Source organism: Alosa sapidissima, chromosome 20, assembly GCF_018492685.1.
Source record: "Alosa sapidissima isolate fAloSap1 chromosome 20, fAloSap1.pri, whole genome shotgun sequence".
Lineage (NCBI taxonomy): Eukaryota > Metazoa > Chordata > Actinopteri > Clupeiformes > Clupeidae > Alosa > Alosa sapidissima.
This window is the reverse complement of record NC_055976.1, coordinates 9,623,948-9,634,009: the sequence shown is the minus strand read 5'-3', so window position 1 is coordinate 9,634,009 and position 10,062 is coordinate 9,623,948. Positions and strand designations below refer to the sequence as shown.

At 42.0% G+C, this 10,062-nt stretch overlaps 1 long non-coding RNA gene across 1 annotated transcript in view; it reads left to right on the top strand.

Annotated features, from left to right (window-relative positions):
• Nucleotides 1-9,745, top strand: part of LOC121694425 — a 16,407-nt gene extending 6,662 nt beyond the window's left edge. Inside the window, exons 2-3 of the long non-coding RNA XR_006025752.1 lie at nucleotides 9,318-9,408; nucleotides 9,577-9,745. This is a non-coding gene — a long non-coding RNA (uncharacterized LOC121694425). The remainder of the gene's footprint in view (nucleotides 1-9,317; nucleotides 9,409-9,576) is intronic.
• The last annotated feature ends 317 nt before the right edge of the window (nucleotides 9,746-10,062 follow it).

Here is a 10,062-nt window from a genome sequence, read left to right as displayed (position 1 = left end):
CCCCTTACAATATACACTTTAGATAACAGTGGGTTAGTACAAAAAAGCATTTGGCTTATCAAATAGTATTTGTCTCTTTATTGCTGTTATACCTGCAATCCAGACAATATGTTGTTATATCAGTAAACATCTGCTAGTCATCATTGAGCAACAGCAGAGTCAATTGTCAGGGTTTATCTTTGCAAAATTGATCATTTCAGACACTCTTCAGTTTTTGTGATGAATGTAGCTTTGTTTTGTAAATTATTATTGAGTACCATTTCTAGAGGTAATTTGGTTCAGTAGCTGGTGCTCATTGCTTTATTGAATTTTACATGTGTATGGTAATTTTTGTAGTATCATAGGTTCGTCCAGTTTCCGCTGATGAGACCAGCTGGTTGTTATGTTGTCCCAGAGGAAATAGAATAGAATGCCTTTATTGCCACTGCACAGCTGTCCAAGGAAATGCAGTGTGTCTCCCTGAGCAGTATACAATATTAACAACAACAGCAGAGTCCTCAACTAAATTGCATAACCATTCAACACATGCACTGTATATTTAATACAGCATATATATATATATATATATATACAGTATATATCAAGTATGCACAGAAAACAAATGTGATTGTAGGATACACACCTAAACACACAGTATAAGTGAGAGGTGCTAATAACAGGGTAAGTTCTACTGAAACAGTATATGGTGTGTCGGTTTGATCATTATGACCGCCCCTAGTGAAGCTAGCAAAGCGGTCATATAGGGATTGTCAAAGTTTTTTTTTCCCCGTCATCTACTTCCTGAATTTTTGATCAACAATACCCGGGACACCGAACCACCAGGGCACATGAAATTTGGTGGGTATGTAGCCCCACTAGACTTTTACGGAAAAATGTTGTTTCGTCCCCGGGGGCCACTCCCCATCCCCCCCCACCCCCCCCACCCCGTGCTGGGTCCCCCGAACCGCAAAAAAAGCAGTTTTTCCTAAATAACTACTTGAACCGTGGCACTGAGGATGAAGAATCTTTTATGGTATGTTGGTCTCAAGGGCCCACATCAATCTGGCCCATAATCACTCATTTGTGATTTGCACCCCCCCGGTAAAAATGAAAATGCAATATTTGTCTGCTTTAATCGCCCCTATCTTCAGTTAAGATGTTCAGAACTGCACCAAATTTTATGTGTATGATTGACCTGGCATTCTCTGGGGGTATGCCAAGTTTCGTAGAATTTCATCCATGGGGGGGTCTAAAAAAATTAGGTTATGTGTACATTTAGTGACTGTACACTCATTGGCCTGTAGATGGCGGTGCACACATATACACATGCACACACACACAGGCACCCACATACTATCAGTATTAGAACCGCCGATACATAATTACAAATTCAGTAGGATTAAACGGAAACCAAAATAATAAATATTCATCATCATCATCATGGCTGCATTTCCAGTATTGGCGATAAATAGTCGTTTGCCCACTAGATGGCGCATCGTTGCAGTGAGACGTAATTTTGTTGGAAGTTAAAAGTGGGTTGGAAAAACAATGGACGCTTCCTACAAGGACTGTAGTTTACCGCAGAGAACGTCTAATAAGGATAGGATGATGTTCACATGAAATGTAATTCCCATTTCTTCTTGAAGCCGAAATAAATCTGAGGATGTTTATCGGACATGTTTGGTTTTTACTGCAGGTACGTTAATCTTATAATATCAATAAGGACCTAGGTAATGTTACCGTTAGCGTTGGTTGAGTGATGGAGGCCAATTTGATTGATTGCATTTGTAGAAAACTATAAATGCGGTTATACCAAGCAAATTGATAGCAGCACTGTAATTGTATCTTTCTTTTGTTACACCGGTCTGATACAGTTTTGCCTATACATGGGTGAGACTGAGACGCCTGTTTATTTTGTTTTAAGGGCGTGCAGGGTGTGAGAGGGGAATGTGCTTTGATTCCAGCTTGGTAGTTGTAGACTGTGAAATTAAAAAGCACGTGTATGTGAAGTATCCAAACAATGACACCTTCATTTCATTATGGCTGCTTTAGCAACACACCTTAAGCTACTGTGTAGTGGGTCCCATTTAGAAGTGGCTACTTCATTCGCGCTTTCCTTGACTCATGGAGCTGCGTGAATTTTATTACAACTTTTGGCCACATATGGCAGTTTAAGTCCGCTTGATACTGGAAGGCGTAAGCCATTGTTTTCCAAAGGAGATTTTATTTGTGCGCCAGCATAGCCTATTGACCATTTATGTTGTAAATAGGGAAGCTAACAGCTTTCTATTAGGATCTAGTTTGTTAGTTACAGTTTTGTCAACTCCCTGATGCATTTTTGCATTTAGAATAGCCAGAGCGTGGATATCTCAATCGGAAAATTAAACAATATCGGGTGCCTATGGACTAGGCTGGGTGAACCCAGCCTGATCTGCCCGCTAGCAGCTCTTCAACTTTGGCCCGTTAAAATGTGTATGAACAGTCTAGCGACGCATTTCATCAAGGCCCATTTGGTCAGTTATTTGCACCACTGGTTAGATGTAAAACAGCATTTCGTTTCAGACTACTGTTACTTAATTTGTGCATTGACAATAAAGTATTACATGAACTAAAGATGACTAAAATCTTATGTAGAAGAAGAAACATTCGCAAAAAATCCATCCATCCTAAAATGACCTTTGTTTTTGATAGCTGTTGAAAACGGCATGGAACTGACAGATATGTTTTTGTTCATAAATAAATAAATAAATAAATAAATAAATAAATAAATAAATAAATAACATTATGCTGATACCTTTTGCTTCTCCCAAATACAATGTAGCCTACAGGTGTAAGTGACCTTTCATCAATCCAGTTGCAATGGATAAACTGTGATTAGATAGATAAAAACTTTATTGTCCACTGAATGTACATACACTGGAAATTTATCTTTGGCACTCTGGCGACATAAAAACACACAGCAACAGACAATATAAGTTAAATTGTAGTTACATAAATAGTTAAAAAAAATATAAATGAATAAATACTAGTGCAGTTCTCGTTACTGATCCTTCTCATCATCACCCTGACTGGGTGGTGCATGAGTAAGTGGAGGGGGGAGTTATTTTAGTATGCCTTGGTTCAGGATAGACACAGCAGAAGGAACAAATGACTTTTTGTACCCATTTTTCCTGGCCATTGGGACCATCAGTCTTCTGCCAGATGGCAGTAGCTGAAAGGATGGATGAAGGGGATGGGTGGGGTCATTGAAGACCTGGATGGCCTTTTGTGTTATGGAACGGCTGTATAGAGTGTGGAGTTGTAACTGCTTTTCTCCTGTAATTTTGCTGGCTTGGTTTACCACCTGAGCCAGCTTGTTCCTATGTTTCACTGAGAGGTTCCCATACCAGGAGGTGATGTTGAACATGAGAACACTCTCAGTGAGTGATCTGTACACCATGGTCAGAGTGTGCTTGCTGGTGTTGAAGCTTCACAGTTTCCTGAGGAGGGAGAGACGCTGTCTTGCCTTTTTAAAGATGTAGTCTGCATTAGGTTGGAATGTGAGATCTTCATCTATAATTGTCCCAAGATATTTAAAGTTGCTGACCTGTTCCACATCCTTCCCCTTCATGTTGATGGGCATGAAGTTAGGTCCTCTGTTGCCTGCTCCTCTCTTTCCTCCAAAGCACAGTTCCTTGGTCTTGCTGACATTTAGATCAAGGTAGCTGTTGTCAAACCAGGTGATAAGATGGTTGATGTCTTGAAAGTAGGAAGGGCTGTTGGCATCCTGTAGGCAGGCCACAAGGGCCATGGCATCTGCATATTTGATTAGATGTATAGAGTCATTGTTGTTGTAATTGACCTCATTGGTATATATGGAGAACAGAAGGGGGGACAAGACGCACCCTTGTGGGACACTGATGTTTAGGACGAGACAGTCAGAGATGGTATTGTTCATACGGACACGCTGGGGCCTTTCCCTCAGAAACTCCCTAATCCATAGAATGAGACTATGGCTGACCTTCAGGGCACTTAGGCGTCCCAGCAGAAGATGGGGCTGAACAGTATTGAATGCAGAGGAGAAGTCCGTAAAAAGTACACGGGTGAATGTTTTGGCCTTGTCTAGGTGACTGTGAATTTTTTTCTAGGAGAGTGAGAGTGGCATCCTCCACACTTCGATCAGCTTTATAAGCAAACTGCATGGGGTCCATATGCTCAGACGTTTGCAGTTTTAGTTCTCTGCACACTAGACGCTCCAAGCACTTGCATAATAAAGAGGTCAGGGCAATGGGTCTGAAGTCATTGAGTGACTTGGGGCGTGTTGTTTTAGGCACTGGGATAATGGTCGCCATTTTCCAGGCCTGAGGAACAAAACTGGTGCTGAGGAACAGCTGGAATAGCTGGGTGAAGATGGGACCCAGTTGAGTGGCACACTCTTTCAGTACCCTTCCCTTAAGGCCATCTGGTCCAGGGGCCTTGCGGGGGTCAACACGCTGGAGGACTGAAGTCACATCCCTTTCCCTTAGAGTCACAGGCATAGCTCTCATCCACTCACAGGCAAAATCACATTTGTCACTGAAGTCATGTTTATCAAACCTAGAGTAAAAAACATTCAGATCATTTGAGAGACTGACAGGGTCTTCACACCGAGGTGTTACTTTTTGATTCCTTCCCATCATAGTGTTAAGTCCTCTCCAGGCCTCTCTTGCATTCCCATTCCTTAAATTCCCCTCAACCTTGTCTTTATAATCCAGTTTGGCCTTTTTGGTTAAACTCCTCAATTCGTTCTGTAGTTCTTTCACTTTTTGCTGATCTCCCCTTAAAAAGGCACTTTTGCCTTTTGACTTGTGATTGTTTAGAGATTTTAAAGGTTTTATAACAATGCTACATCTTCTTTGGCTATTCTACAATCTATTCACCTTTTCAGCACCAGTAGGCTACTCTCTGTGCAGCCGCACACACACACTCAGGCATGCCAAACAAGCATACACAAAAGTTTCAAGAGTGGGGGATGGAGTAAAATATGGAGACAAATTGAAGTGTGATTTATTTTCACGGAACGGATGTACAGGACTGAGCGGCGGTCATATTTTGTACCGCTATGCGGTACATCTAGTTTATCATGTAAGTGACAAATAAATGATTATATGCGTAATAGATTCATACATTTTGTTTTTCTTCAGCGGACACGGAAATTGTTGGGGCTGTTAAAACAAGGCTTAATATTATTTTGTTAGATAAAAGCAAAGACAAAGCAAACTCATTGAGGTGCGCAGTGCACATGCTTGACCAATTTAAAAATAGTGTGCATGTCTGGTCAGACAGCATTAATTAATAAATGCTACAGTTTGTTTGACACAGATTAATTATTAATCATAACATCTTGAGGGAAATTAATTCTCACTTAATCCATGCAACATGTCAGGCCCTATGTCAGACTAATTATTTCAAAGGTGTGCTGTCATTACCTTATTATTATTATTATTACCGTCATTAACTTAAGCTTCATCCACACTACAGTATTCGGATTTTCGTTTGAATCCAAAACACTTTTACCCCATTTGCGCCTCACTCTTAAAACGAATATGTTGTCCCTATCTAGACACAGAGATGTGTTGAAAACAACACAAGTTGTTTTAACATTTGTTTTAAGAGTGTAATCTACTCTATTCCGGCATTTTTGAGCTTCTGAAAATTAATGATTTGAAAAAGCCATAGGCCCTATATTCATTTGAAAAATCCGGCTTTGCATTTTAATGTGGAAATTAAATCCACAAAAGATGAATTAGAAACCCATGTTACCTTCCTGATTGCCTTTTAGCTTAAGTGTTTGAGTTGTCATAACTATACATTTGTCACTGCTATCATATGACCATGCTACCATATACCATGATGATGTGCTTATTCAAATATGTTTTTTAAAAAAGGACAGCATGTCATAACACACTTTCATCCTGCTGGCTTATTACTGTAATAGTCAACGTAAACAGTACAAGTATTGGAAGCAGTCATAAACATATCAACACCTAATCACTGTCATTAAAATACACCTGTGTGTCTATGTGTGTTATTTATTTAAACCAGATACATAATTTATACACACCATTACCCAAGTGAGGATTTACTTTCTTTTGAAGACATTAGAAGTAGAACAAAGTGAGAGGTGATCATTTATAATTCACAAGATATGAAATTGAAATGGCTCTCAGCCAGTATTGAACTGCCAACATCTGTGTGCTGGAAACCATTAACTGGCTTCTCCAGAGCTAGCCCCAGCTCCCTCATAATGTCAAACCTGGTACAAAAGTGCTAAGTCTTTTGTATTTGTCTTTTCTTAATTTTGGAAAGAGACTTTTCAGATGTTAATTTACAGCAGTCAAATAAAGCTACTCTTAATTCTCCACACTTCCACACTTATTCTGTCTTCTTTATTAGCCATTAGCATGCAAGTGCCCATGGAGCAGACAGTGTTATTGTGTCGAGTTATGTAGTCCTTGTCTTGGTGTGTTACTGTAATGTGGCTAATCTAATGGCAGCGCCCATGTGGGCTTTTGCCGGTGGGCACACACAGACGGCCCGCTGGCACGTGCCAGTGTGTGTGCTCTGTAGTTCACCCATGCTGTATCCTCTCATGCCCCCCCCCCCCCCCCGGCAAAATGTCAGTGCCGTGCTCCCCCTTGAGTGAAGACCATCTGGCCCACTTTACTCCCCATCCAGCCCTACTGCTTAATCAGGTGATTCAGGTCTATTACTCTGTGTGTGTGTGTGTGTGTGTGTGTGTGTGTTTATGATTGTGTGTGTGTGTTTATGAGTGTGTGTGTGTGTGTTTATGTGTGTGTGTGTGTGTTCTCAGTGTCAGTGCTCCAGGTTGTATCGTGCACATTCATTACTGACATGAGATTGTGCTGGTACCAGGGGACATGCAGGTCAAAGTTCTCTGAAAGTTGGGCCTGTTTTCAGGCTGAGTGCCTCCCTGACATTCTCTCCATGACCTGAGCATTGACCCTGTAAGTGTGTGTGTGTTTGTGTGTGTGTGTGTGTGTGTGTTCCTGTGGCTGAGGCGATTCATGTGGTACATCCTAAAAAACTCTCTGTCTATTTTCTCTCCAGTAGTTTCCTGACTTGTGTGAGTGTGTGTGTGGCAAAAGTTAGCGAGAAGTTGTGGAAACAAGATCATGCTGATGAATATTCTGCATTTTATTCCCTGGTCTGTCTGCTGCGTGACTTGTGTGCAGTTTTGTTCTATTAGTGCCTGTTGAGAGATGAGACTGAGGAAGATCTTAACAGCAGTGTGACACAGGCTTTTTTCAGAGTTTTTTTTTACTTTCCTTCTGTCTCCCTCCCTCTCTCTCTCTCTCTCTCTCTCTCTCTCTCTCTCTCTCTCTCTCCTCTCTCTCTCTCTCTCTCTCTCTCTTTGTTGTGCTTGTCGTGAGAGTAGATGTATTTTAAGCCACAAATGTCAGGCGTTGTCTCCTCTGACCATACTGTTGGCTGGAGATAAGCAGAGAGTGCATTCTGATGACTCTCTCCGGAGTCTATTGTGAGATCACCATGGATCACTGGTTTGGACTTCAGTGCTGTCATTTTCCAGTTCTTTACACGAGAGGCCTTCATCTGAATGCCTTTCAAAGGATAGGAAATCTTTCATGATATTTGTCTTAAAGAAAGTGGTGTGTGTATGAAGAATCAAATCAAATAATCAAATCATGTGCAAGTTGCTGGAGTTTCTGGTCTAAATAGCATCCATGAAATTGAGATCAATTAGATTGGAACCAGCTTAGAGGTGTGAACTAGCCTAGAAATCTAGACACACCCTAGCGAGGGTAGGTGTGAACCAGGCTGAGTAAAGATCTTCTCAAGTTGAAAATGTTGATAGTATCGATTCTGATTGACATTGCTCACACCGCTGACGGATGGCAACGCAATATGCTATGCTTAACTTGCTGCAGTATGAAACAGGTGCTACAAAACCAGTCAGGTGAATCAGGAATCCAGAATACATTATTTATCAACATTGCATAGAAATAATTGAGTAGAGATGTAATGAGAACCTTGTGTGAAGAGTGAACTTTTTCTTTTGCATCTGCTAATTGTACATGAGGGATACGTAGAGAAAGATTTTAAAATGTAATCGCTGTCTAGAATATCTTGGCTCTACCTTGGGCACTGTTCAGGGTTAGACATCACATCTAATTGTGCTTCTCCATTAGCCTAGAAATCTAGACGCACCCTAGCGGCAGCAAATTACATTTGCTGCCAGGGCTAGTCTAGCAACTCTCCGTTGGCTTGTGAGCTCGAACTTCTATCAGGCCAATCAAATCGTTTGGCTTGGATTCCCTGCTACTTGAAAACAAAGAGGATGGATGTTGCTGTTGGCGAACAGTATGACACGAGTTAAGCTTTTTTTAAGTTGGCAAAAGTTTGAACTAGCCAACTAGCTCCGCTGGTGGGAAAACGCATGGGACTCATAGCGCTGTCCTATTGCGTGCAGAGGGAATTTGAAAGACAACCGATTATCCCGCCCCTCGGACTGAGCACTGCGAACGGTGAGTGCCCAGACCCTACATTTTAATGTGGATCTGGCTCGTCAGGCTACTTCTCCATATCTTTAAGAATCAGAATGCAGTAAGGAATAATCTCAAGAGCTGTCTCATTTGATGAAATATCACCTGGAGGGCGGGCAGGGAAACTATTAAACTGAAATCAGTCAGGGAGGTGTTATCTCATCTCTTTGAATAGAAATTTGTTTAGAGACTTTCTGCTGGGTTTATTTATGTTTCCACTGGAGCTTACCGGTCTGTGCAGAAGGCTTGAAGAACTGTAATCCATTTGAGAATGTTTCCAAAAAAGCGTAAACAGACCCGAAATTGCAGATGAGAGATCTGTGAGGTGTTTTTTTTTTTTTGCATTGTAATCATCTTTAGAGTGGTTAGGAAAACGCAGATGGCATTTAATTCCACTGAGGGACTGATCTGAGCATGTTCACGCCTCTCTGAACAGGATGTCTCATCACAGTGAGTTTGCGTTGAGGACTTGCAGTGTGGTTTTATTTAAAGTGCAGCCATCCTCACTCCCTGCCCAATTCTTATCTGTCCTCGACTTCCACGTTATTCCACGTTATCACTCCCCCTTTTTGCTGTTGTTACGCGTGCTTGCACACATACAGTGTACACACACACACACACACACACACACACACACAGTCCCCATCTCCTAACCACTCAACTGAAGCCTATTTATGTTGACGCAACTTTTCCTTTTCAATCTGTCTTGGTTCCCATCTATATTTTAGCCCCCTGCTACAGTGCAGCTCTGTAGGTTTTGTCCACCTCTTTCAATGCATTTCTTCTATTCCACAGCCTCTGTGCAGGAGTGGAGTGTCCTTTACCTGCCGGGAGAAGGGGACAAAAAGCAAAATGAACAAAGAGATGGATATGGACGACAAATAAGGTAAAATAAGCAAAGGCAAGATAAGTAGGAAATGGAACGAAATGAATGGAATTTTAGCTGAGAGGGGAGGAGATGGAGAGAGTCAGAGAGAGAGAGAGAGAGAGAGAGAGTGACTGAGAGAGAAAGAGTGGGAGATTAATCTCTTTTCCTCTCTCTGCCGATGCACAGCTGAGCCCAATTACCTGGAGAGGCGACCATTTCGCTGCCTGTTGGAGAGCCAGCGTGAGATCCAGAGTTTGGGTGAGCGGGAGAATGAGTCCAGCAGCGGAGAGCAGCAAAGCCCCCACGCCACCACAGCAGCCCTGCCTCACATATGGCACCGCAGATCATATATAGACCACGCCATACAGCCTCGGATATATGGATCTGCCACCCACCACCGCCCTCTCCACCATCTCAATCACTCGCACCACCTAGCTAAAGGAGGGGTGGTAGAAGCTGAGGGCATTTTGACAGCATATACATGCAGAGTTTCTGAAACTGAAAACTGTTTCTGAAAACCCCACACCATCCTTCTTCTACCTCGGCCCTGCGTCTGAAAACGTCTTTCTCTCAGCATATTGTTGATGCTGTTTGAACACCAAACAAACACACACACACACACACACACACACAGACTTTTTTAATCCTCTTCGCCTCCTTAGCACATGGCAC